Raw genomic sequence first — 26,119 nt, 5'->3', positions numbered from 1 at the left:
CCTAGATAACATTAATATGAACTATTTTATTGACTTGAATCAAATGTGACTGACTGGGAAGCTAACACAAATCTTCATGTCTAAGACAAGGTTACTCGTCATGCCGGCGTGTTTCACCAAATCACCTCCTCTCCATTTCACTGTGCCCTTGCTGTGGAGTGTTGCACCTTCTATAATTTAATAGTGGGTAGACTAGTCCTACATGGAATTCCCACTCCGGTACTTGACTTAGATCAGACTAAGAGGGAAGACAGAGATGAAAAGGCACCATTATTCTGCTCTAAAACAAGAGCTCATTTGGCTAACCCTCCGTGGAGGGAACAGCATTTTAAAACAAGCGCTAATTTGACTAAACCTCCGTGGAGGGAACAGCATTTAAAACAAGCGCTAATTTGACTAAACCTCCGTGGAGGGAACAGCACTTAAACTCAACCTAATTTGGCTAACCCTCATTGAGGGAACAGCATATTAAATAAGGATTGTGATTCTAAAATCAAAGGCGTCCCAAATGGCACCCTAATCCCTATATAGCGCACTGGGCTCTGGTTTAAAGTAATGCCCTACAGGGAATAGGGTGCCATTTGGGCATTTGGGACACAGGCAATAACATTCTCATAATTGAGGACAAAACAGAGAGCTGATTGAGAGTTAACAAGAAGATGCCAAATGAACCAAGCCTTTCTTCAAAGTTACTCAAACCTTTTTGGTTCCAGGTAGAACTCTTTTTGGTTCCAGGTAGAACTCTTCTGTGTTCCATGTAGAACAAATAGGGTTCTACCTGGAACCAAACAGGGTTATTCAAAGGGTTTCCTATGGGGACAGCCGAAGAACACTTATTGGTTCTACACTGAACAAAATATAAACACAACATGTAAAGTGTTGGTCCCACGTTTCATGAACTGAAATAAAATATCCCAGAAATGTTCCATACACACAAAAGGCTTATTTCTCTCAAAGTTTGTGCACACATTTGTTTACATCCCTGTTAGTGAGCATTTGTCCTTTGCCAAGTTAATCCATCCACCTGACAGATGTGGCATATCAAGAAGCTGATTAAACAGCATGATCATTACACAGGTGCACTTTGTGCTAGGGACAATAAAAGTCCAATCTAATATGTGCAGTTTTGTCACACAACACAATGCCACAGATGTCTCAAGTTTTCAGGGAGCGTGCAATTGGCATGCTGACTGCAGGAATGTCCACCAGAGCTGTTGCCAGAGAATTGAATGTTAATTAAGCCACCTCCAACGTCGTTTTAGAGAATTTGGCAGAATGTTCAAACCGGCCTCACAAACGCAGACCACGTGTATGGCGTCGTGTGGGTGAGTGGTTTGCTGATGTAAACGTTGTGAACAGATTGCCCCATGGTGGCGGTGGGGTTATAGTATGGGTAGGCATAAAGTACAGACAATGAACACAATTGCATTTTATCGATTGCAATTTGAATGCACAGAGATACCGTGACGAGATCCTGAGGCCCATTGTCGTGCCATTCATCCGCTGCCATCACCTCAAGTTTCAGCATGATAATGCATGGCTCCATGTGGCAAGGATCTGTACCCAATTCCTGGAAGCTGAAAATGTCCCAGTTCTTCCATGGCCTGCATACTCACCAGACATATCACCCATTGAGCATGTTTGGTATGCTCTGGATTGATGTGTTCGACAGCGTGTTCCATTTCACGCCAATATCTAGCAACTTCACACAGCCATTGAAGAAGAGTGAGACAACTTTCCACAGGCCACAATCAACAGCCTGATCAACTCTGTGCGAAGGAGTGGTTTTCTGATCCACGCCCCTACCTTTTTTTTTTAAAGGTATCTGTGACCAACAGATGCATATCTGTGTTCCCAGACATGTGAAGTCCATGGATTATCGCCTAAAGGATTTATTTCAATTGACTGATTTCCTTATATGAACTGTAACTCAGTAAAATCTTTGAAATTGTTGCATGTTGCGTTTATATTTGTGTTCAGTATAGATAGAGTGTAAGTCTACCATCCTCTATCCCCCTTTCCTTTCCTCTCACCTGCTCTCTCTGTCTCCACCCCCTTTCTCTCTCTCTCTCTCTCTCTCTCTCTCTCTCTCTCTCTCTCTCTCTGTGTCTCTCTCTCTCTCTCTCTCTCTCTCTCTCTCTCTCTCTCTCTTTCTCTCTCTCTCTCTATCTCTCTCTCTCTCTCTGTCTCTCTCTCTCTCTCTCTCTCTCTCTCTCTCTCTCTCTCTCTCTCTCTCTCTCTCTCTCTCTCTCTCTCTCTCTCTCTCTCTCTCTCTCTCTCACCCTCTCTCACACCCTCTCTCTCTCTCCCCCCTCTCCTATATACAGACACCTCAACTAGGCTCACCTTGGTAACCTTCCCCTTAATTAAAAAGCAGTCAAAACAGGATCACACGCAAGCACACACAGTGACACAGACACACACCTGTGAGTGTGTGTGTCCTTGTCACAAGAGGTATGTCCCTCTGCTCTATCAAGCAGGGCAGACCTTGAACTGGTATCATTAAAAAAGCTTTCCATGAAGTTTTAATGATCTGTTATATTCCTCCTAGACTAGCTAGTCCCTTTATAGTAGAAGTATTATCTATTATCGTATTGAAAACACTGTCTGAAACCGCCCTGTACTCGTTATCTCATTTCTCTCACCGTTTATCACTATGTATAAATGTGTACTGTATCTCTTGTGTTTAAATGTGTACTGTATCTCTTGTGTTTACATTTATACTGTATCTCTTGTGTTTGAATGTGTACTGTATCTCTTGGGTTTAAATATATACTGTGTCCCTTGTGTTTAATTAAGTACTGTATCTCTTGTGTTTAAATGTGTACTGTATCTCTTGTGTTTAAATGTGTACTGTATCTCTTGTGTTTAAATGTGTATTTTATCTATTGTGTTTAAATGTGTACTGTATCTCTTGTGTTTAAATGTGTATTTTATCTATTGTGTTTAAATGTGTACTGTGTATCTTGTGTTTAAATGTGCACTGTATCTCTTGTGCTTAAATGTGTACTGTATCTCTTGTGTTTAAATGTATACTGTGTATATTGTGTTTAAATGTATACTGTCTCTTGTGTTTCAATGTATACCGTGTATCTTGTGTTTAAATGTATACTGTGTATCTTGTGTTTAAATGTGCACTGTATCTCTTATGTTTAAATGTGTACTGTATTTCTTGTGTTTAAATGTATACTGTGTCTCTTGTGTTTAAATATGTACTGTGTCTCTTGTGTTTAAATTTGTACTGTGTCTCTTGTGTTTAAATGTATACTGTGTCTCTTGTGTATAAATGTATACTGTGTCTTTTGTGTTTAAATGTGCACTGTATCTCTTGTGTTTAAAGGTGAACAGTATCTCTTGTGTTTAAATGTGTACTGTGTCTCTTGTTTTTAAATGTGTATTGTATATCTTGTGTTTAAATGTATACTGTATCTCTTGTGTATACATGTATACTGTATCTTTTGTGTTTAAATATGTACTATGTCTCTTGTGTTTAAATCTATACTGTATCTATTGTGTTTAAATGTGTACTGTGTCTCTTGTGTTATATTGTGTGCTATATATTTGTGTTTAAATGTGTACTGTATCTCTTGCTTTTAAATGTAATGAGTATCTTGTGTTTAAATGTGTACTGTGTCTCTTGTGTTTAAATGTATACTGTGTCTCTTGTGTTTAAATGTGTACTGTGTCTCTTGTGTTTAAATGTATACTGTGTATATTTTGTTTAAATGTGTATTTTATCTATTGTGTTTAAATGTGTATTGTGTCTCTTGTGTTTAAATGTGTACTGTGTCTCTTGTGTTTACATGTATACTGTGTCTTTTTTGTTTAAATGTGAACAGTATCTCTTGTGTTTAAATGTGTACTGTGTCTCTTGTTTTTAAATGTGTATTGTATAGCTTGTGTTTAAATGTATACTGTATCTCTTGTGTTTAAATGTGTACTGTGTCTCTTGTGTTTAAATGTGTAATGCATCTCTTTTGTTTAAATGTGTACTGGGTCTCTTGTGTTTAAATGTGTACTGTGTCTCTTGTGTTTAAATGTGCACTGTATCTCTTGTGTTTAAATGTATACTGTGACTCTTGTGTTTAAATGTGTACTGTGTCTCTTGTGTTTAAATGTATACTGTATCTCTTGTGTTTAAATGTGTACTGTATCTCTTTTGTTTTTAAATGTGTACTGTCTCTCCTGTGTTTAAATGTATACTGTTCTCTTGTATCTCTTGTGTTTAAATGTGTACTGTATCACTTGTGTTTAAATGTGTACTGTATCTCTTGTGTATACATGTATACTGTATATTTTGTGTTTAAATGTATACTATGTGTCTTGTGTTTAAATGTATACTGTATCTATTGTGTTTAAATGTGTACTGTATCTCTTGTGTTTAAATGTGTATTGTATCTCTTGTGTTTAAATGTGTACTGTGTCTATTGTGTTAAATGTATATTGTATCTCTTGTGTTTAAATGTGTACGGTGTCTATTGTGTTAAATGTATACTGTATCTCTTGTGTTTAAATGTGGAGTGTATCTCTTGTTTTTAAATGTGTACTGTATCTATTGTGTTTAAATGTGTACTGTCTCTCTTGTGTATAAATGTATACTGTATCGCTTGTGTTTAAATGTGTACTGTATCTCTTGTGTTTAAATGTGTACTGTATCTCATGTTTAAATGTGTACTGTATGTCTTGTGTTTAGATGTATACTGTATCTCTTGTGTTTAAATGTGTATTGTATCTATTGTGTTTAAATGTGTACTGTGTCTATTGTGTTAAATGTATACTGTATATTTTGTGTTTAAATGTGTAATGTATTGATTTGTTTAAATGTGTACTGTATCTCTTGTGTTTAAATGTGTACTGTATCTCTTGTGTTTAAATGTGTACTGTGTCTCTTGTGTTTAAAAGTGTACTGTGTCTCTTGTGTTTAAATGTGTACTTTGTCTCTTGTGTTTAAATTTGTACTGTCTTGAGTGTCCCAAATGGTAACTCATTCCCTTTATACTGCACTACATTTGACCAGAGCCTTGGTCAAACGTAGTGCACTATAAAGGGAAAACGGAACCACTTGTGTTCTCGACAGGGTTTCATGAAGACCAAAGCTTCCTATGAGCTCATGTATCTCATAGGAAGTCTTCTGCGCAGGAACAGAAGTCCTCTTGTGGAGCTTGGGTTTGAGATTCATTCAGCTTTTCTCAGAATTTCTATCAAATTTAGATTTGATTAAGAGGGTAGAGTTGAATCAACAGAATCGACACATGCACAAGTTGGTTCAGTGAAGGTCCATGTTACAGTTATATGAAGGGTTTCGCCCCCCTCAGTTTGCAATGCCACCTCTTTATTCACATTAGGTCCCATATAACGTATCATATTTATAACTTCTTCACACCACATAAATGCTGTTTGACATTTGAATGCAATTGCTCATTACTAACTAGTCACAGTACAATGCCTGCAGTTAGATAGCCAAACCCAGTTGTGTCCGTCTCTTCTCAGTATCACTCCCTCAGTGATGTACCTTAACAGGGACACTTCATTTCACTTCAGTAAATACATCCTCATTTAAGGCAATAGGCCTGATTACTGTAAACGCTGCCTGAGTGATGGACATTCATTTAAGCCCTAATGCTTTATTTATTCTGCTAAATGACTGTCTGTCTGTGCCATTACTTACCCAACACACACTCCATTACTTACCCAACACACACTCCATTACTTACCCACACACTCCGTTACTTACCCAACACACACTCCATTACTTAACCAGTACACACTCCATTACTTAACCAGTACACACTCCATTACTTAACCAGTACACACTCCATTACTTAACCAGTACACTCTCCATTACTTAACCAGTACACACTCCATTACTTAACCAGTACACTCTCCATTACTTAACCAGTACACACTCCATTACTTACCCAACACACACTCCATTACTTACCCAACACACACTCCATTACTTACCCACACACTCCGTTACTTACCCAACACACACTCCATTACTTAACCAGTACACACTCCATTACTTAACCAGTACACACTCCATTACTTAACCAGTACACACTCCATTACTTAACCAGTACACACTCCATTACTTAACCAGTACACTCTCCATTACTTAACCAGTACACACTCCACATTCTGTTCTTACTTGGTTGCTGTTGGGAAATGTCATCTATTTTTCAGCATGCAAGCAAACAGTCATATTATCTACCTTTAGTTTACTTTCTTAGAGTATATAATTGCTTCTGTTGTGGTTTATCTACATGGTTCTATGTGTGTGTTAAGTTGAGAGTGTTCTGTTAAGGACCTTCTCTTCCACACTCAGTACAATCATCTCAGTCTCTGTAGTTAAACTATCACAATTTACATACACTTATATGCCGAGGTGTGGACTCGAGTCACATGACTTTGACTCAAGTCTGACTCAAGTCACAAATCTGATGACTTGAGACTTGACTTGGACTTTGAGCCACAAGACTCGGGACTTGACTTTGACTTGAGGCTGAAAACCTGAAACGATCAGGTTTTACAATGTTTTTGTCCCTCTCCATGGATTACTCTCCACGCAGCCAGAGAAAGTATGTGCAACAGATTGTCTAGTGAAACGCACACTCAGCCCTCTGATTGGACCAGCAAACTGTCAATCAAGAAGGTTTTGGGGGGTTGAGAGTGTGAAACTGAATGGGAAAAATACATATTTCCATACTTATTTTTATAGGCTACCATGTCTATTATATATTTCTACCTTTGCTTAATAGATCTGGTCACTAACATAGGCCTACGGCATTGCACCAAATTCTTGCCTCAAAAACATCTAATCTGTGATTCGGAACCAAAAGGTTTTTTGACTGTTGACCAATGACTAGCCTCATCGCCAAAATCTGATTTAAGAGAACATTTGTTATTTTTTTTTATCAAACCCAACCTCCACAACAGGACTCCTGTTACTGTGCAAAAACCTTCATATGAGACCAGCTTCAGGGTCTTCCAGGGTTCTGTGTTGGAATCCACCCTCACACTGTATAAATACATGAGCTCCTTCATGAAAGCCTGTCTGAGAACACAAATGACACCCTATTCTCTGTATAGTGCACTAGGTTTGACCAGGGCTCTGCTCAAACCTAGTGCACTACATGCACAATATGAGTGGTGGGGAGATGATGGCTGTCACTACAGAGGAAACTTTGGCCCAGGCTGCTAGGCAGAAGAGTTCAAGGTCTGCCGCAACTGGGTCGACCTATGATGATCCTCATACACCTTCAGGGATCTCAGAGAAGGCTTTGATGTCTTTTACATGAGAGAAAGAGGAATAGAGAGAAACTGTATCTGCTTCATGTAAACTGATGGTCGAAAGAGAGAGAGAGAGAGAGAGAGAGAGAGAGAGAGAGAGAGAGAGAGAGAGAGAGAGAGAGAGAGAGAGAGAGAGAGAGAGAGAGAGAGAGAGAGAGAGAGAGTGGAGAGAGAGAGAGAGAGAGAGAGAGAGAGAGAGAGAGAGAGAGAGAGAGAGAGCAGAGAGAGAGAGAGAGAGAGAGAGAGAGAGAGAGAGAGAGAGAGAGAGAGAGAGAGAGAGAGAGAGAGAGAGAGAGGGAGAGAGAGAGAGAGAGAGAGAGAGAGTGAGAGAGAGAGAGAGGGGGAGAGAGAGAGAGAAAATACTTGTTTCTAAAGCTAGAGGCAGGAAATGTGTCCTGCTGTCTTGCGATCATGTTTGTTTACTATAGCAGTATGATCCATGAGGAGATTTGGTTCTGTACCAGGTTTATTCTCTGTTTACTATATAGCAGTATGATCCATGAGGAGATATGGTTCTGTACCAGGTTTATTCTCTGTTTACTATAGCAGTATGATCCATGAGGAGATATGGTTCTGTACCAGGTTTATTCTCTGTTTACTATAGCAGTATGATCCATGAGGAGATATGGTTCTGTACCAGGTTTATTCTCTGTTTACTATAGCAGTATGATCCATGAGGAGATATGGTTCTGTACCAGGTTTATTCTCTGTTAACTATAGCAGTATGATCCATGAGGAGATATGGTTCTGTACCAGGTTTATTCTCTGTTTACTATAGCAGTATGATCCATGAGGAGATATGGTTCTGTACCAGGTTTATTCTCTGTTTACTATAGCAGTATGATCCATGAGGAGATATGGTTCTGTACCAGGTTTATTCTCTGTTAACTATAGCAGTATGATCCATGAGGAGATATGGTTCTGTACCAGGTTTATTCTCTGTTAACTATAGCAGTATGATCCATGAGGAGATATGGTTCTGTACCAGGTTTATTCTCTGTTTACTATAGCAGTATGATCCATGAGGAGATATGGTTCTGTACCAGGTTTATTCTCTGTTTACTATAGCAGTATGATCCATGAGGAGATATGGTTCTGTACCAGGTTTATTCTCTGTTAACTATAGCAGTATGATCCATGAGGAGATATGGTTCTGTACCAGGTTTATTCTCTGTTAACTATAGCAGTATGATCCATGAGGAGATATGGTTCTGTACCAGGTTTATTCTCTGTTAACTATAGCAGTATGATCCATGAGGAGATATGGTTCTGTACCAGGTTTATTCTCTGTTAACTATAGCAGTATGATCCATGAGGAGATATGGTTCTGTACCAGGTTTATTCTCTGTTTACTATAGCAGTATGATCCATGAGGAGATATGGTTCTGTACCAGGTTTATTCTCTGTTTACTATAGCAGTATGATCCATGAGGAGATATGGTTCTGTACCAGGTTTATTCTCTGTTAACTATAGCAGTATGATCCATGAGGAGATATGGTTCTGTACCAGGTTTATTCTCTGTTAACTATAGCAGTATGATCCATGAGGAGATATGGTTCTGTACCAGGTTTATTCTCTGTTTACTATAGCAGTATGATCCATGAGGAGATATGGTTCTGTACCAGGTTTATTCTCTGTTTACTATAGCAGTATGATCCATGAGGAGATATGGTTCTGTACCAGGTTTATTCTCTGTTAACTATAGCAGTATGATCCATGAGGAGATATGGTTCTGTACCAGGTTTATTCTCTGTTAACTATAGCAGTATGATCCATGAGGAGATATGGTTCTGTACCAGGTTTATTCTCTGTTAACTATAGCAGTATGATCCATGAGGAGATATGGTTCTGTACCAGGTTTATTCTCTGTTTACTATAGCAGTATGATCCATGAGGAGATATGGTTCTGTACCAGGTTTATTCTCTGTTTACTATAGCAGTATGATCCATGAGGAGATATGGTTCTGTACCAGGTTTATTCTCTGTTAACTATAGCAGTATGATCCATGAGGAGATATGGTTCTGTACCAGGTTTATTCTCTGTTAACTATAGCAGTATGATCCATGAGGAGATATGGTTCTGTACCAGGTTTATTCTCTGTTAACTATAGCAGTATGATCCATGAGGAGATATGGTTCTGTACCAGGTTTATTCTCTGTTTACTATAGCAGTATGATCCATGAGGAGATATGGTTCTGTACCAGGTTTATTCTCTGTTTACTATAGCAGTATGATCCATGAGGAGATATGGTTCTGTACCAGGTTTATTCTCTGTTAACTATAGCAGTATGATCCATGAGGAGATATGGTTCTGTACCAGGTTTATTCTCTGTTAACTATAGCAGTATGATCCATGAGGAGATATGGTTCTGTACCAGGTTTATTCTCTGTTAACTATAGCAGTATGATCCATGAGGAGATATGGTTCTGTACCAGGTTTATTCTCTGTTTACTATAGCAGTATGATCCATGAGGAGATATGGTTCTGTACCAGGTTTATTCTCTGTTTACTATAGCAGTATGATCCATGAGGAGATATGGTTCTGTACCAGGTTTATTCTCTGTTTACTATAGCAGTATGATCCATGAGGAGATATGGTTCTGTACCAGGTTTATTCTCTGTTTACTATAGCAGTATGATCCATGAGGAGATATGGTTCTGTACCAGGTTTATTCTCTGTTTACTATAGCAGTATGATCCATGAGGAGATATGGTTCTGTACCAGGTTTATTCTCTGTTTACTATAGCAGTATGATCCATCAGGAGATATGGTTCGGTACCAGGTTTATTCTCTGTTAACTATAGTAGTATGATCCATGAGGAGATATGGTTCTGTACCAGGTTTATTCTCTGTTAACTATAGCAGTATGATCCATGAGGAGATATGGTTCTGTACCAGGTTTATTCTCTGTTTACTATAGCAGTATGATCCATGAGGAGATATGGTTCTGTACCAGGTTTATTCTCTGTTAACTATAGCAGTATGATCCATGAGGAGATATGGTTCTGTACCAGGTTTATTCTCTGTTTACTATAGCAGTATGATCCATGAGGAGATATGGTTCTGTACCATGTTTATTCTCTGTTTACTATAGCAGTATGATCCATGAGGAGATATGGTTCTGTACCAGGTTTATTCTCTGTTTACTATAGCAGTATGATCCATGAGGAGATATGGTTCTGTACCAGGTTTATTCTCTGTTAACTATAGCAGTATGATCCATGAGGAGATATGGTTCTGTACCAGGTTTATTCTCTGTTAACTATAGCAGTATGATCCATGAGGAGATATGGTTCTGTACCCGGTTTATTCTCTGTTAACTATAGCAGTATGATCCATGAGGAGATATGGTTCTGTACCAGGTTTATTCTCTGTTAACTATAGCAGTATGATCCATGAGGAGATATGGTTCTGTACCAGGTTTATTCTCTGTTTACTATAGCAGTATGATCCATGAGGAGATATTGTTCTGTACCAGGTTTATTCTCTGTTAACTATAGCAGTATGATCCATGAGGAGATATGGTTCTGTACCAGGTTTATTCTCTGTTAACTATAGCAGTATGATCCATGAGGAGATATGGTTCTGTACCAGCTTTATTCTCTGTTAACTATAGCAGTATGATCCATGAGGAGATATGGTTCTGTACCAGGTTTATTCTCTGTTAACTATAGCAGTATGATCCATGAGGAGATATGGTTCTGTACCAGGTTTATTCTCTGTTAACTATAGCAGTATGATCCTTGAGGAGATATGGTTCTGTACCAGGTTTATTCTCTGTTTACTATAGCAGTATGATCCATGAGGAGATATGGTTCTGTACCAGGTTTATTCTCTGTTAACTATAGCAGTATGATCCATGAGGAGATATGGTTCTGTACCAGGTTTATTCTCTGTTTACTATAGCAGTATGATCCATGAGGAGAAAATGGTGGAAGATTAGTGTGCATATTATTATATAATAATAATAATAATAATAATAATAATAATATGCTATTTAGCAGACACTTTTATCCAAAGCGACTTACAGTAATGTGTGCATACATTTTTAGGTATGGGTGGTCCCTGGGATCGAACCCACTACCCTGGCGTTACAAGCGCCATGCTCTACCAATTGAGCTACAGAGGACCACTACACCATTATAATAGGGAGAATAGTGTACAATAGTAGGCTGTACCCTTGTCTATTGCCTGCACTAACCATGGAACTGTGTGATGACACGGCCAAGTATTGCGCCAGGTTCAAACTGTAAAGGCTTGGTCTGTGCTCCGCTCCATAACGATTTAACTAGCCTACGTGTCTGTTTTTTATACGACCAACTGTTACTAATGATCCTCAGCAACAACCACACGGCCGTGACGGCGTTTACAGAGGAAGCAAATGAAGGTAAACGAAACAATGGTAATTACAGGGAATGATAATGTAGGCTAAACCAACTGAAGGGAACTAACAGTAAATTAGCAGTTGAATGTGTGTTGTTATTAGGCCTACTGACGGTCGATACTGATAGTGGCTAATATTTAACATGATAGAAATAGGAAAGAGAAAGTCTGGGTATCCTATAATTAACACATTCCAGATTGCCCATCCCCTGCAAGTTAAAAGGCTGTACAATCTGCATAATGGCACAGCATTTCATAAACTTTACCGTGGGAGAGTTGATATGTTGATATGCTTCAGTTTGCTGCCATATGACTGGTTTCACGTTTGTCTCCAGCGATTATAAGGTCAAATAGATCATCATTTATATTTACAATCCCCTTATCCAAACGGATTACTTTAATTATCATTAATAATTATCATTATCATTATTATTATATTAATTTAATCTAATTTACATAGCTCTTATCAGTAGCTCTTATCAAGATGTAAATTACAGTTTCTGCCTTTCTGAAGACAAACAATGTATACGAAATGCTTCAGTCTGGTTTTAGACCCCATCATAGCACTGAGACTGCACTTGTGAAGGTGGTAAATGACCTTTTAATGGCGTCAGACCGAGGCTCTGCATCTGTCCTCGTGCTACTAGACCTTAGTGCTGCCTTTGACACCATCGATCACCACATTCTTTTGGAGAGACTGGAAACCCAAATTGGTCTACACGGACAAGTTCTGGCCTGGTTTAGATCCTACCTGTCGGAAAGATATCAGTTTGTCTCTGTGAATGGTCTGTCCTCCGACAAATCAACTGTACATTTCGGTGTTCCTCAAGGTTCCGTTTTAGGACCACTATTGTTTTCACTATATATTTTACCTCTTGGGGATGTTATTCGAAAACATAATGTTAACTTTCACTGCTATGCGGATGACACACAGCTGTACATTTCAATGAAACATGGTGAAGCCCCAAAATTGCCCTCGCTAGAAGCCTGTGTTTCAGACATAAGGAAGTGGATGGCTGAAAACTTTTTACTTTTAAACTCGGACAAAACAGAGATGCTTGTTCTAGGTCCCAAGAAACAAAGAGATCTTCTGTTAAATCTGACAATTCATCTAGATGGTTGTAAAGTCGTCTCAAATAAAACTGTGAAGGACCTCGGTGTTACTCTTGACCCTGATCTCTCTTTTGACGAACATATCAAGACTGTTTCAAGGACAGCTTTTTTCCATCTACGTAACATTGCAAAAATCAGAAATTTTCTGTCCAAAAATGATGCAGAAAAATTAATCCATGCATTTGTTACTTCTAGGTTAGACTACTGCAATGCTCTATTTTCCGGCTACCCGGATAAAGCACTAAATAAACTTCAGTTAGTGCTAAATACGGCTGCTAGAATCCTGACTAGAACCAAGAAATTTGATCATATTACTCCAGTGCTAGCTTCCCTACACTGGCTTCCTGTTAAGGCAAGGGCTGATTTCAAGGTTTTACTGTTAACCTATAAAGCATTACATGGGCTTGCTCCTACCTATCTTTCCGAGTTGGTCCTGCCGTACATACCAATACGTACGCTACGGTCACAAGACGCAGGCCTCCTAATTGTCCCTAGAATTTCTAAGCAAACAGCGGGAGGCAGGGCTTTCTCCTATAGATCTCCATTTTTATGGAACAGTCTGCCTACCCATGTGAGAGACGCAGACTCGGTCTCAACCTTTAAGTCTTTACTGAAGACTTATCTCTTCAGTAGGTCATATGATTGAGTGTAGTCTGGCCCAGGAGTGTGAAGGTGAACGGAAAGGCTGGAGCAACGAACAGCCCTTGCTGTCTCTGCCGGGCCGGTTCCCCTCTCCACTGGGGTTCTCTGCCTCTAACCCTGTTGCAGGGGCTGAGTCACTGGCTTGCTGGTGCTCTTTCATGCCGTCCCTGGGAGGGGTGCGTCACTTGAGTGGGTTGAGTTACTGACGTGATCTTCCTGTCTGGGTTGGCGCCCCCCCTTGGTTTGTGCTGTGGTGGAGACCTCTGTGGGCTATACTCGGCCTTGTCTCAGGATTGTAAGTTGGTGGTTGGGGATATCCCTCTAGTGGTGCGGGGGCTGTGCTTTGGCGGAGTGGGTGGGGTTATATCCTTCCTGTTTGGCCCTGTCCGGGGTTTCTTCGGATGGGGCCACAGTGTCTCCGGACCGCTCCTGTCTCAGCCTCCAGTATTTATGCTGCAGTAGTTTATGTGTCGGGGGGCTGGGGTTAGTTGGTTATACCTGGAGTACTTCTCCTGTCTTATCCAGTGTCCTGTGTGAATTTAAGTATGCTCTCTCTAATTCTCTCGTTCTCTCTTTCTCTCTGAGAACCTGAGCCCTAGGACCATACGTCAGGACTACCGGGCATGATGACACCTTGCTGTCCCCAGTCCGCCTGGCCTTGCTGCTATTCCAGTTTCAACTGTTCTGCCTGCGGCTACGAAACCCCTACCTGTCCCAGACCTGCTGTTTTCAACTCTTTAATGATCGGCTATGAAAAGCCAACTGAGAGACCTGAGCCCTAGGACCATACGTCGGGACTACCGGCCGTGGTGACTCCTTGCTGTCCCCAGTCCGCCTGGCCTTGCTGCTATTCCAGTTTCAACTGTTCTGCCTGCGGTTATGGAACCCCTACCTGTCCCAGACCTGCTGTTTTCAACTCTTAATGATCGGCTATGAAAAGCCAACTGAGATTTATTCCTGATTATTATTTGACCATGCTTGTCACTTATGAACATTTTTGAACATCTTGGCATGGTTCTGTTATAATCTCCACCCGGCACAGCCAGAAGAGGACTGGCCACCCCTCATAGCCTGGTTCCTCTCTAGGTTTCTTCCTAGGCTTTCGCCTTTCTAGGGAGTTTTTCCTAGCCACCGTGCTTCTACACCTGCATTACTAGCTGTTTGGGGTTTTAGGCTGGGTTTCTGTACAGCACTTCGAGATATTAGCTGATGTAAGAAGGGCTATATAAAATAAAATTGATTGAAAATTGATTGATGGAGAATGCTGTTATTTATTTAGGAAAAAAGAAAGTAGATGCTTTTTCCAATCGGAACTGGTAGGTTCACTCAACCTTATTCATGGTTACCTCGCGCGTAAAATTGGTTGAATTGTGAGGGAATTAAGTCAAGGTCAGAATATGTCGTATCTGTAGACACACCACCGCCACACCTTCATTGCTTTGATCTCCACCCAGAACGAATAGCAGGTGAATAGCATGCTGTTCTCATGCTTAAATTCTAGATTATATTCTAAATACGTTCCATTTACGCTGAACTCAGGCTGTAGAGACTACGTCCCAAATGGCACCCCGGTCAATACAGACCCTGGTAAAAGTAGTGCACTAAACAGGGAATAGGGTGCCATTTGGGACGCTGTCCTTTACTGTGGGTTTATTACTGCTCTTATGGTTATGAATCATGATGCGTCACATACTATTATCTACACGCTGTTGATGTTTTCTCTTTCAGCTTCCAAATGAATTGACAGCTAGCTGATGTTCTCTATATCAATTACTGTTGGTATTTACACTGTTATCAGCAGTGGTGTAAAATACTTACGTGAAAATACTTTAAAGTACTATTTAAGTAGTTTTTTTGGGTTATCTGTACTTCACTATTTATATTTTTGACAACTTCACTACATTCCTAAAGAAAATATTGTACTTTTTACTCCATACATTTTCCCTGACACCCAAAAGTACTCGTTACATTTTGAATGGCTCGTAGGACAAGAAAATGGTCCAATTCACAAACTTATCAAGAGAACATCCCTGGTCATCTACTGCCTCTGATCTGGCAGACTCACTAAACACACATGCTTCATTTGTAAATGATGAAGGAGTGTTGGATTGTGCCCCTGGCTATCCATACATTTTAAAAACAAGAAAATCGTGCCAAACTGGTTTGCTTAATATAAGGAATTTTAAATGATTTATACGTTTACATTTACTTTTGATACTTAAGTGTATTTAAAACCAAATACTTTTAATCAAGTAGTATTTTACTGGCTGACCTTCCCTTTTACTTGAGTAACTTTCAAGTTAAGGTATCTATGCTTTAACTCAAGTATGACAATTGGATACTTTTTACATTTTTGTCATTTAGCAGATGCTCTTATCCAGAGCAACTTACAGTTAGTGCATACATTTTTCATACTGGCCCCCCGTGGAAAATGAACCCACAACCCTGGCGTTGCAAGCGCGATGCTCTACCAGCTGAGCTACACGGGGCCGTTCAAAAGTTTGAGGTCACTTAGATATTTTCCACCACTGGTTATCACGAACACAATGCCTTTGTAGCTGTAAAACTAGGAAACGATTTAGTCATTTTGTGATCAATTTCAGTATTTCTGTTAAAGAGCACTTTTCATTCAAATCACACAACAATGTTGCTAACCCTCCACTCCAGAATCTAAATCCATTCTGATTGCTACATGCCATGCTAATCGTCAAGCCAACATGATGAAAATACAAATCAATGTGTACATCGAGTAGCCGTGAAACAGCACCAATCCCTTGCCGTCTTTTCAGAATGAGAAAATTAGGTCATAGCCAAGAAGTAATATTACCATTTCAGTCGAGGCGTAAAGCCTGGCTAAATCATATGAAATATTGATCAGTAAAAGGTTTCTAAAATATTCTGTAGGTTTTCTCTGGGGGGTTTCTGTGGGGGGTTCTCTGGGTGGTTCTCTGTGGGGTTTCTCTGGAGGTTTTCTCTGGGGGGGTTTCTCTGGGTGGTTTCTCTGGGGGGTTTCTCTGGGGGATTTCTCTGGGGGATTTCTCTGGGGTTTTTCTCTGGGTGGTTCTCTGGGGGTTTTCTCTGGGGGGGTTCTCTGGGTGGTTCTCTGGGGGGGTTCTCTGAGGGGTTTCTCTTTCTGGGGGGTGTGGGGAGGAGAGACTTGTTGAGACCTCATTTAGTTGTGCCATGAAAATGAAGAGTCTGATTAGACCTCGTTTCTCATTCTCAGAGCGGTGGGACAATTCTTTCATTCATTTGTCTGGGTATTACTAATCTAATACATCTGACACAAACACAAACACAAACACACACACACACACACACACACACACACACACACACACACACAAACACACACACACACACACACACACCACACATACACACGGACACACTACACACACACACACACACAAGCACACACACACACACACCGGATAAATATTAGTGTGTGTCTGTGTCTGTGTGTATGTGTGTATTAGGAGTGTATCAGCAGTTAATTCCCCCTGCTCAAAATGTTCCAGGTGAAGTGAAAATAATATGTTTTTCGCATGGTGAGCGGACCACTCCGCTTCACCACAAGTCATGGATGTGATTTGTATCAGTGACAGGAGGCATTATGGAAGGGTGTGCATTGATGTATGCATTATAGTATGATAATGTGTCCCACTTGCCTCCTTACATTTTCTACATTTTTGCCATTTAGCAGATGTTCTTATCCAGAGTGACTTACAGGAGCAATTAGGTTTAAGTGCATTGCTCAAGGGGATTCAAACCAGCAACCTTTCGGTTGCTGGGCCAAGCCTCTTAACCGCTAGGCTACTACCCAGCCCTTCAATGAAGGCCCCTTACAGTCAAAGTTACAGAGGAGTAGGGAGCAGACTGGGGAGACATAAATAGTGAAAACAGGGGCTGTTGGAAATGTTCAGAGGAAAAGCAAATTTGGAGTAACAAATTATATTTTGGTCCATGCAGATAAACTACTCCCAGTTTAGTCACACTCCTTTCTTACTCCAATGGGAAAATAACAAACATCATATAGACATGATATTTGGTACAGTACAGCTGAGGTAAGTCTTGGTCATAGCTTGAATACCAACATATAGCTATCTACAGTAGCCTACATTTGATTTCAACCGCTTCTTATGGCTGCCTGGAGCAGGAGGGCAGCTGTCTTGTTGTGTTGCTGAGCAACTCCCTCCGTCCCTCCGTCCCTCCGTCTCTCTCTCTCTCTCTCTCTCTCTCTCTCTCTCTCTCTCTCTCTCTCTCTCTCTCTCTCTCTCTCTCTCTCTCTCTCTCTCTCTCTCTCTCTCTCTCTCTCTCTCTCTCTCTCTCTCTCTCTCTCTCCCCCCCTCTCTCTCTCTCCCGCCTTCCCTCCCTCTCTCTCTCTCCTAGCTAAAATAACACTTCAAAGGGAACATTAAGATATTTCAGCTGTTAACCACGACAGTGACAAATTAAGCATCACACATGGAGACCTGCTTTTAGATTGGCACCTAGTGGATATCTGTGTACTTTCGCTCTTTCACCTCAGGGAATGTTCCACACAAATCAAATCATCATATAGAGAGGGATTATCTTTCTCAGAACTTCTACTATAAAACCTTGACTTTCAACTCAACTCTCTCAGAAATTGTAAATATAGTGTAATAAAAAGAATGATGCTTTCAGAAACAACCTACTGGGTTAGGACATCGTGTCTTCTCGATGATGGAGATGTGAAATAATACATCAGAGTTTTATCTTAAGTTTACAGTATCTGCAGTATCCTCCTCAGTTTAAATGGTTTATAAAGTAAGGTTTGTAAAGCCTCAGTTAAATATCCCATAAATAGTGAGGTGATAGATTTCATTCTCTCCTTGTCAGATAACCATGATGGATGGAACAGTGACATGAACAGAACTTTGAGTTCGATTAAACCTTACAATTCTACAGACCTCTTCATGGCAACTGTAAAGACAATGTACTAAAAAGGACAGTTGTTGCATAATACGCTGAACAAAAATATAAATGCAACATGCAAGAATTTTTGATTTTACTGAGTTACAGTTAATATAAGAAAATCAGTCAATTGAAATACATTCATTAGGCCCTAATCTATGGGTTTCACATGACTGTGAATACAGATATGCATCTGTTGGTCACAGATACCTTAAAAAAAAAAGGTAGGGGCGTGGATCAGAAAACCAGTCAGTATCTGGTGTGACCACCATTTGCCTCATGCAGTGGGAATCATCTCCTTCGCATAGAGTTCATCAGGCTGTTGATTGTGGCCTGTGGAATGTTGTCCCACTCCTCTTCAATGGCTGTGCGAACTTGTTGGATATTGGCGGGAACTGGAACACGCTGTTGTACACGGCGCTTCAGAGCATCCCAAACATGCTCAATGGGTGACATGTCTGGTGACATTTTCAGCTTCCAGGAATTGTGTACAGTTCTTTGTGACATGGGGCCGTGCATTATCACGCTGAAACATGAGGCGATGGCGGCGGATGAATGGCACGACAATGGGCCTCAGGATCTCGTCACGGTATCTCTGTGCATTCAAATTGTCATCGATAAAATGCAATGGTGTTCATTGTTCGTAGCTAAAGCCTACCCATATCATAACCCCACCGCCAACATGGGGCACTCTGTTCACAACGTGAAACCGCTCGCCCACACAACGCCATACACACTGTCTTCCCTGAGACGGTTTCTGACAGTTTGTGCAGACATTCTTCGGTTGTGCAAATCCACAGTTTCATCAGCTGTCCGGGTGGCTCGTCTCAGACCATCCCACAGGTGAATAAGCCGGATGTGGAGGTCCTGGGCTGGCGTGGTTATGCGTGGTCTGTGGTTGTTAGGCCAGTTGGACGCACTGCCAAATTCTCTAAAACAACGTTGGATGCAAGTTATGGTAGAGAAATGAACGTTTAATTCTCTGGCAACAGCTCTTATTCCTGTAGTCAGCGTGCCAATTGCACGCTCCATCAAAACTTGAGACATCTGCAGATTTTAGAGTGGCCTTTTATTGTCCCCAGCACAAGGTGCACCTGTGTAATGATCGTGCTGTTTAATCAGCTAATTTGATATGCCACACCTGTCAGGTGGATGGATTAACTTGGCAAAGGACAAATGCTCACTAACAGGGATGTAAACAAATGTGTGCACAAACTTTGAGAGAAATAAGCTTTTTGTGTGTATGGAACATTTCTGGGATATTTTATTTCAGTTCATGAAACATGGGACCAACACTTTACATGTTGTGTTTATATTTTGTTCAGTGTAGAACCAATAAGTGTTCTTCGGCTGTCCCCATGGGAAACCTTTTGAATAACCCTGTTTTGTTCCAGGTAGAACCCTTTTGGTTCTACATGGAACACAGAATAATTCTACCTGGAACCAAAACGAGTTCTACCTGGAACCAAAAAGGTTTGAGTAACTTTGAAGAAAGAGTTGGTTCATTTGGCATCTTACATTTTACATTTTAGTCATTTAGCAGACGCTCTTATCCAGAGCGACTTACAGTTAACTCTCAATCAGCTCTCTGTTTTGTCCTCAATTATGAGAATGTTATTGCCTGTGTCCCAAATGGCACCCTATTCCCTGTAGGGCACTACTTTTGACCAGAGCCCAGTGTGCTATATAGGGATTAGGGTGCCATTTGGGACACATTTGACCTTATTTAATGTGCTGTTCCCTCAATGGAGGTTTAGCCAAATTAGCTCGAGTTTAAGTGCTGCTCCCTCAATGGAGGGTTAGCCAAATGAGCTCTTGTTTAAGTGCTATTCCCTCAATTGAGGGTTAGCCAAATGAGGTTGAGTTGTGCTTATATTATTCATTACAGAATGTTTTCGTAATAATTTAGATGTACGGGAATTAATCAGAGGTTGTATCATCTACCTTTAAGCTTTGTAAAGGCATAGTTATATACAGTGTCATATCAAAATTAAAGAGTCCATTATCTCCCTGTCTGATAACCATGACTGAACTGTGACATGAACAATAACATCTTTAGAATGGTCAAACAATCATGATACATACTGTGTTATAAAAGTATTCCATGAATTGAACATTCATGGAATAATTTACGTAGGGGAAGAACATTTAGTTTTTTCCAGACAAAAATTATTTTATCTGTGTTCACAAGGATGGCACATCAATTCTCATCTGTGATCAAACCCAGATACCCAGAAGGATAGATCGAACACAGATACCCAGAAGTGTAGATCGAACCCAGATACCCAGAAGGATAGATCAAACCCAGATTCCCAGAAGGATAGATCGAACCCAGATAGATTGAATCCAGATACCCAGAAGGATAGATTGAACCCAGATACCCAGAAGGATAAATTGAACCCAGATACCCAGAAGGATAGATCGAACCCAGATAGATTGAACCCAGATACCCAGAAGGATAGATCGAACCCAGATACCCAGAAGGATAGATCGAACCCAGATACCCAGAAGGATAGATTGAACCCAGATACCCAGAAGGATAAATCGAACCCAGATACCCGGAAGGATAGATCGAACCCAGATACCCAGAAGGATAGATTGAACCCAGATACCCAGAAGGATACTTAGAACACTTAACTCATTCTCTGCATCGTACCACCTGAGGTGGAAAGGCAATATTGCATTTAGAGTTTACAGTTAGCTTTCTAGCTATAAAGATTCAACTCAGCGTAACGTTAGCATACTGAAAACAGTTCTCTATTTGCAACCCATACCCTCTACAACCTCTGCAGGTCCAAGCACCAACCCTAACCCGGTGAAAAATAACCAACACAAGGGGCTTCATGCAACCCACAATTCTGAGGGGGCACCAAGTCCGGGTGGTCCGGAAGTTAGAGAATTTAGAATTTCCCCTGGAGTTGGTTATTCTTCACAGGGTTAGGGTTGTGATAAATAAAATTGTGATAAATAAAAAAGTATACCAGTTTAATTTAAGGTCCAAAAAATTGACAGCTGTGCCACATAGATTGCAAAAGAGTTGGGAAGAGATTTTCAATGTACCGATTCCATGGCACAGGGTTTATGAACTGATACACAAAACGACTGAGGATTAAAAACGTAACATTTTTCCATTTAAATTATTATACAAAATTCATGCAACCAATAGAATGTTATATATATATATATATGGGGGATACATATGTAGCTTCTTTTTTGGTCACAGGTCCAGGAATGGTTGAAGAACAAAAGTTAACTATTGTCAAATACATTGTGTCCGTAAAATGTATGTAGTATGTATAAGCTGGAAGTAGAAGCCTAAGTGTTGTTGTCCATTAGTTTACTCCAATTAGGGGAGGGGTTGGTAGGGTTAGGGGAAAATAATAAAGGAAAATATATCAAATAAAAAAATATAAAATATATATGGGGGATTGGAAATGATGCAGACAATTACATTGATGGAAGCTACAATCTATCTGCAATATTAAAGCTTCTATAGCACCCCTCGATCTAGCCTGCCTCTGATCTGGCAGACTCACTACACACACATGCTTCGTTTGTAAATGATGTCGGAGTGTTGGAGTGTGCCCCTGGCTATCCATACAAAACATAAAAGTCTGGTTTGCTTAATATAAGAAATTTGAAATGATTTACACTTTTACTTTTGATACTTCAGTATATTTGAGCAATTAGATTTACTTTTGATACTTCAGTATATTTAAAACCAAATACTTTTAGACTTTTACTCAAGTAGTATTTTACTGGGTGACCTTCGATTTTACTTGAGTCATTTTCTATTTAGGTATCTTTTACTTTTACTCAAGTATGACAATTGGGTACTTTTTCCACCGCTGCCTGAAACAGCATTTCCTAATCATTATGCTCAATTCTATGTCAAAAATATGTTTATTTTTCTGCATATCTAAGCATACCTCTTGAGCTGTCTGTACCCTCCTGACTGGTGATTCTTTTTTTAAGGAAATAAATATGCTTCTCTGCATCTCTGGGTAAAAGATTGTAAGGAATGTGAGTCTTACTCAGGCACGCCAGCTAAGACAGTTAGACAAGCTATTTACTGTAACTTGATTGACAGCCCGAAATGGCTTCTTGGTAGCTAGTTGGGAGGTTGGGAGATTGGGAACCTATCTGGGCTAGCTAAAGCCAACTTCATAACATTTCTAGGTGGTTAGTAGTATTACAGAGAAACAACAATGACATAAATAAATGTCAAAACCATTTTTTCAAACAGGACCAATCTGAGGGGGCAAGTGCTCTTGTGCCCCCTATGGGAATGAGGCCTCTGTCCAGCATAACAACCCTAACCAGGTTGATTGACAGCAAATCAGGTTTAAATGATTGCTGGTGTTTATTACCCTACCAAACACACACACACACACACGCAGGCACGCGCTCGCACACACAATTCAATTCAATTTCAATTTAAGGGCTTTATTGGCATGGGAAACGTGTGTTAACATTGCCAAAGCAAGTGAAGTAGATAGTAAACAAAAGTGAAATAAACAATAAATATTAACAGTAAACATTACACTCAGAAGTTTCAAAAGAATAAAGACATTTCAAATGTCATATTATGTATATATACAGTGTTGTAACAATGTGCAAATAGTTAAAGTACAAATGGGAAAATAAATAAACATAAATATGGGTTGTATTTACAATGGTGTTTGTTCTTCACTGGTTGCCCTTTTCTTGTGGCAACAGGTCACAAATCTTGCAGCTGTGATGGCACACTGTGGTTTTTCACCCAGTAGATAAGGGAGTTTATCAAAATTGGGTTTGTTTTCAAATTCTTTGTGGATCGCTGTAATCTGAGGGAAATATGTGTCTCTAATATGGTCATAATTTTTTTTTTCTCTCTTTCTCTCTCTCTCTCTCTCTCTCTTCTCTTCTCTCTCTCTCTCTCTCTCTCTCTTCTCTCTCTCTCTCTCTCTCTCTCTCTCTCTCTCTCTCTCTCTCTCTCTCTCTCTCTCTCTCTCTCTCTCTCTCTCTCTCTCTCTCTCTCTCTCTCTCTCTCTCTCTCTCTCTCTCTCTCTCTCCCCCTCTCTCTCTCCTCTCTCTCTCTCTCTCTCTCTCTCTCTCTCTCTCTCTCTCTCTCTCTCTCTCTCTCTCTCTCTCTCTCTCCCTCTCTCTCTCTCTCTCTCTCTCTCTCTCTCTCTCTCTCTCTCTCTCTCTCTCTCTCTCTCTCTCTCTCTCTCTCTCTCTCTCTCTCTCTCTCTCTCTCTCTCTCTCTCTCTCTCTCTCTCTCTCTCTCTCTCTCTCTCTCTCTCTCTCTCTCTCTGTGTTAAATTCAAATACAGGTACAGTACAGGTAAAACTTACCCCAATGGGAAAACGTCATACGTAAATACTCCATGAGTCAAAATTAGTACACTATAAAGGGAATGGGGTGTCATTTGGGACCCAGCCTTGGTCCTACAGACAGTACAGCTGAGACCAGCCTTGGTCCTACAGACAATACAGCTGAGACCAGCCTTGGTCCTGCAGACAATACAGCTGGGTCTGTGGTACTATAAAGGCTGTTGATATTCTTGATTATCCCCTGTGTCTCGATGGAGAGGTTATGGTGATGTGTTTTCCCTCTGTCTCTCATTCATTATTTAGGTGGACAGAAAAAGGCCCTAATGAGTACTAATTAAACATCAGAGACTGACTGGTGTGTGTGTGTGTGTGTGAGAGAGAGAGATAAGAAAGGTATTAAATATGTGTGTTTGAGAGAGAGAGAGAGAGAGAGAGAGAGAGAGAGAGAGAGAGAGAGAGAGAGAGAGAGAGAGAGAGAGAGAGAGAGAGAGAGCAAAACAATTAGACCCAACCAAATCATGAGAAAACCAAAAGATAATTACTTGACACATTGGAAAGAATCAACAAAAAAACAGAGCAAACTAGAGTGCTATTTGGCTCTAAACAGAGAGTACACAGTGGCAAAATACCTGACCACTGTGACTGACCCAAACTTATGGAAAGCTTTGACTATGTACAGACTCAGTGAGCATAGCCTTGCTATTGGGAAAGTCCGCCGTAGGCAGACCTGGCTCTCAAGAGAAGACAGGCTATGTGCACACTGCCCACAAAATGAGGTGGAAACCCGAGCTGCACTTCCTAACCTCCTGCCAAATGTATAACCATATTAGAGACACATATTTCCCTCAGATTACACAGACCAACAAAGAATTCGAAAACAAATCCAATTTTGATAAACTCCCATATCTATTGGGTGAAATACCACAGTGTGCAATCACAGCAGCAATATTTGTGACCTGTTGCCACAAGAAAAGGGCAACCAGTGAAGAAAAAACACCATTGTAAATACAACCTATATTTAGATAGATAGGGAGAGGGAGAGGGAGAGGGAGAGGGAGAGGGAGAGGGAGAGGGAGAGGGAGAGGGAGAGGGAGAGGGAGGGAGAGAGAGACACCATATTAGCACATTATGGATCTGTCCCTCATTCCCAGGCCCTGTAGAGATGCAGTTATGACCGTATACACACACACAGTAATGACCGATCTCTTAATTAACCATTGGACGTAAATCCATACTAAACAGTCATTGGAGTGATGTGTGAACAAGGTGAATCAAACCAAAGTGTATTGGATGAATACACGGTCTAGCAGATGTTACAGTGAGTGGAGTGAATGTCACGGTCGTCAATGAGCGAAGGAGACCAAAACGCAGCGCGTTGAACGAACATGACTTTATTAGAGAAAAGTACACGAACGACAAAAACAATAAACCAAGACGACTAGTGAAGTCCACAGTTACAAATACTGTACAGGAACAAAAACCCACAAAACCAAGGAGAAACCACACAGTATAAATATGGCTCCCAATCAGAGATAACGAGCCGACAGCTGACACTCGTTACCTCCGATTGGGAGTCATATGACTAATCAACAACAAAACCAAACATAGAAATGAACAACTAGATCCAACATAGAAATACACCCTAAATGAAAATAACAACCCTGGCTCCACAATCAGAGTCCCTGGAGCCAGAGTGTCACAGTACCCCTCCCTAAAGGTGCGAACTCCGGGCGCACCAGCATACAGTCTAGGGGAGGGTCTGGGTGGGCGTCTGTCCATGGTGGCGGCTCTGGCCCAGGTCGTGGTCCCCACCCCACCTTAGTCACTATCCGCTTCCGTAGCCCCCTCCACATGACCACCCCCCAACTAAACCCCACTGGATTAAGGGGCGGCACCGGACTAAGGGGCAGCACCGGACTAAGGGACAGTACCTGACTAGCTGGCTCTGGCGGATCCTGGCTGGACGGCTCTGGCGGATCCTGGCTGGACGGCTCTGGCGGATCCTGGCTGGACGGCTCTGGCGGATCCTGGCTGGCGGAAGGCTCTGGCTGATCCTGTCTGGCGGAAGGCTCTGGCTGATCCTGTCTGGCGGAAGGCTCTGGCTGATCCTGTCTGGCGGAAGGCTCTGGCTGCTCCTGTCTGGCGGAGAGCTCTAGCGGCTCCGGTCTGGCGGACGGCTCTGAAGGCTCATGGCAGACGGGCGGCTTTGCAGGCTCAGTACAGACGGGCAGTTCCTGCGGCGCTTGGCAGACGGACAGTTCAGACGGCGTTGGGCAGACGGGCAGTTCAGACGGCCCCGTTGGGCAGACGGCAGACTCTGGCCGTCTGAGGCGCATCGTAGGCCTGGTGCGTGGTGCCGGAACAGGAGGTACCGGGCTGAGGACACGCATCTCAGGGCTAGTGCGGGGAGAAGCAACAGGGCATGCTGGA

General features: G+C 41.1%; 1 protein-coding gene across 2 annotated transcripts in view; it reads right to left on the bottom strand.

Annotated features, from left to right (window-relative positions):
• The window catches only part of LOC121534666 (netrin-G1-like), a 186,285-nt gene that overhangs the window by 63,065 nt on the left and 97,101 nt on the right, over positions 1-26,119 (bottom strand). The window lies entirely within an intron of this gene.

Source organism: Coregonus clupeaformis, chromosome 21 (assembly GCF_020615455.1).
Source record: "Coregonus clupeaformis isolate EN_2021a chromosome 21, ASM2061545v1, whole genome shotgun sequence".
Lineage (NCBI taxonomy): Eukaryota > Metazoa > Chordata > Actinopteri > Salmoniformes > Salmonidae > Coregonus > Coregonus clupeaformis.
Note: the sequence above shows the minus strand (reverse complement) of the source record. Positions and strands in the feature narration are given on the sequence as shown.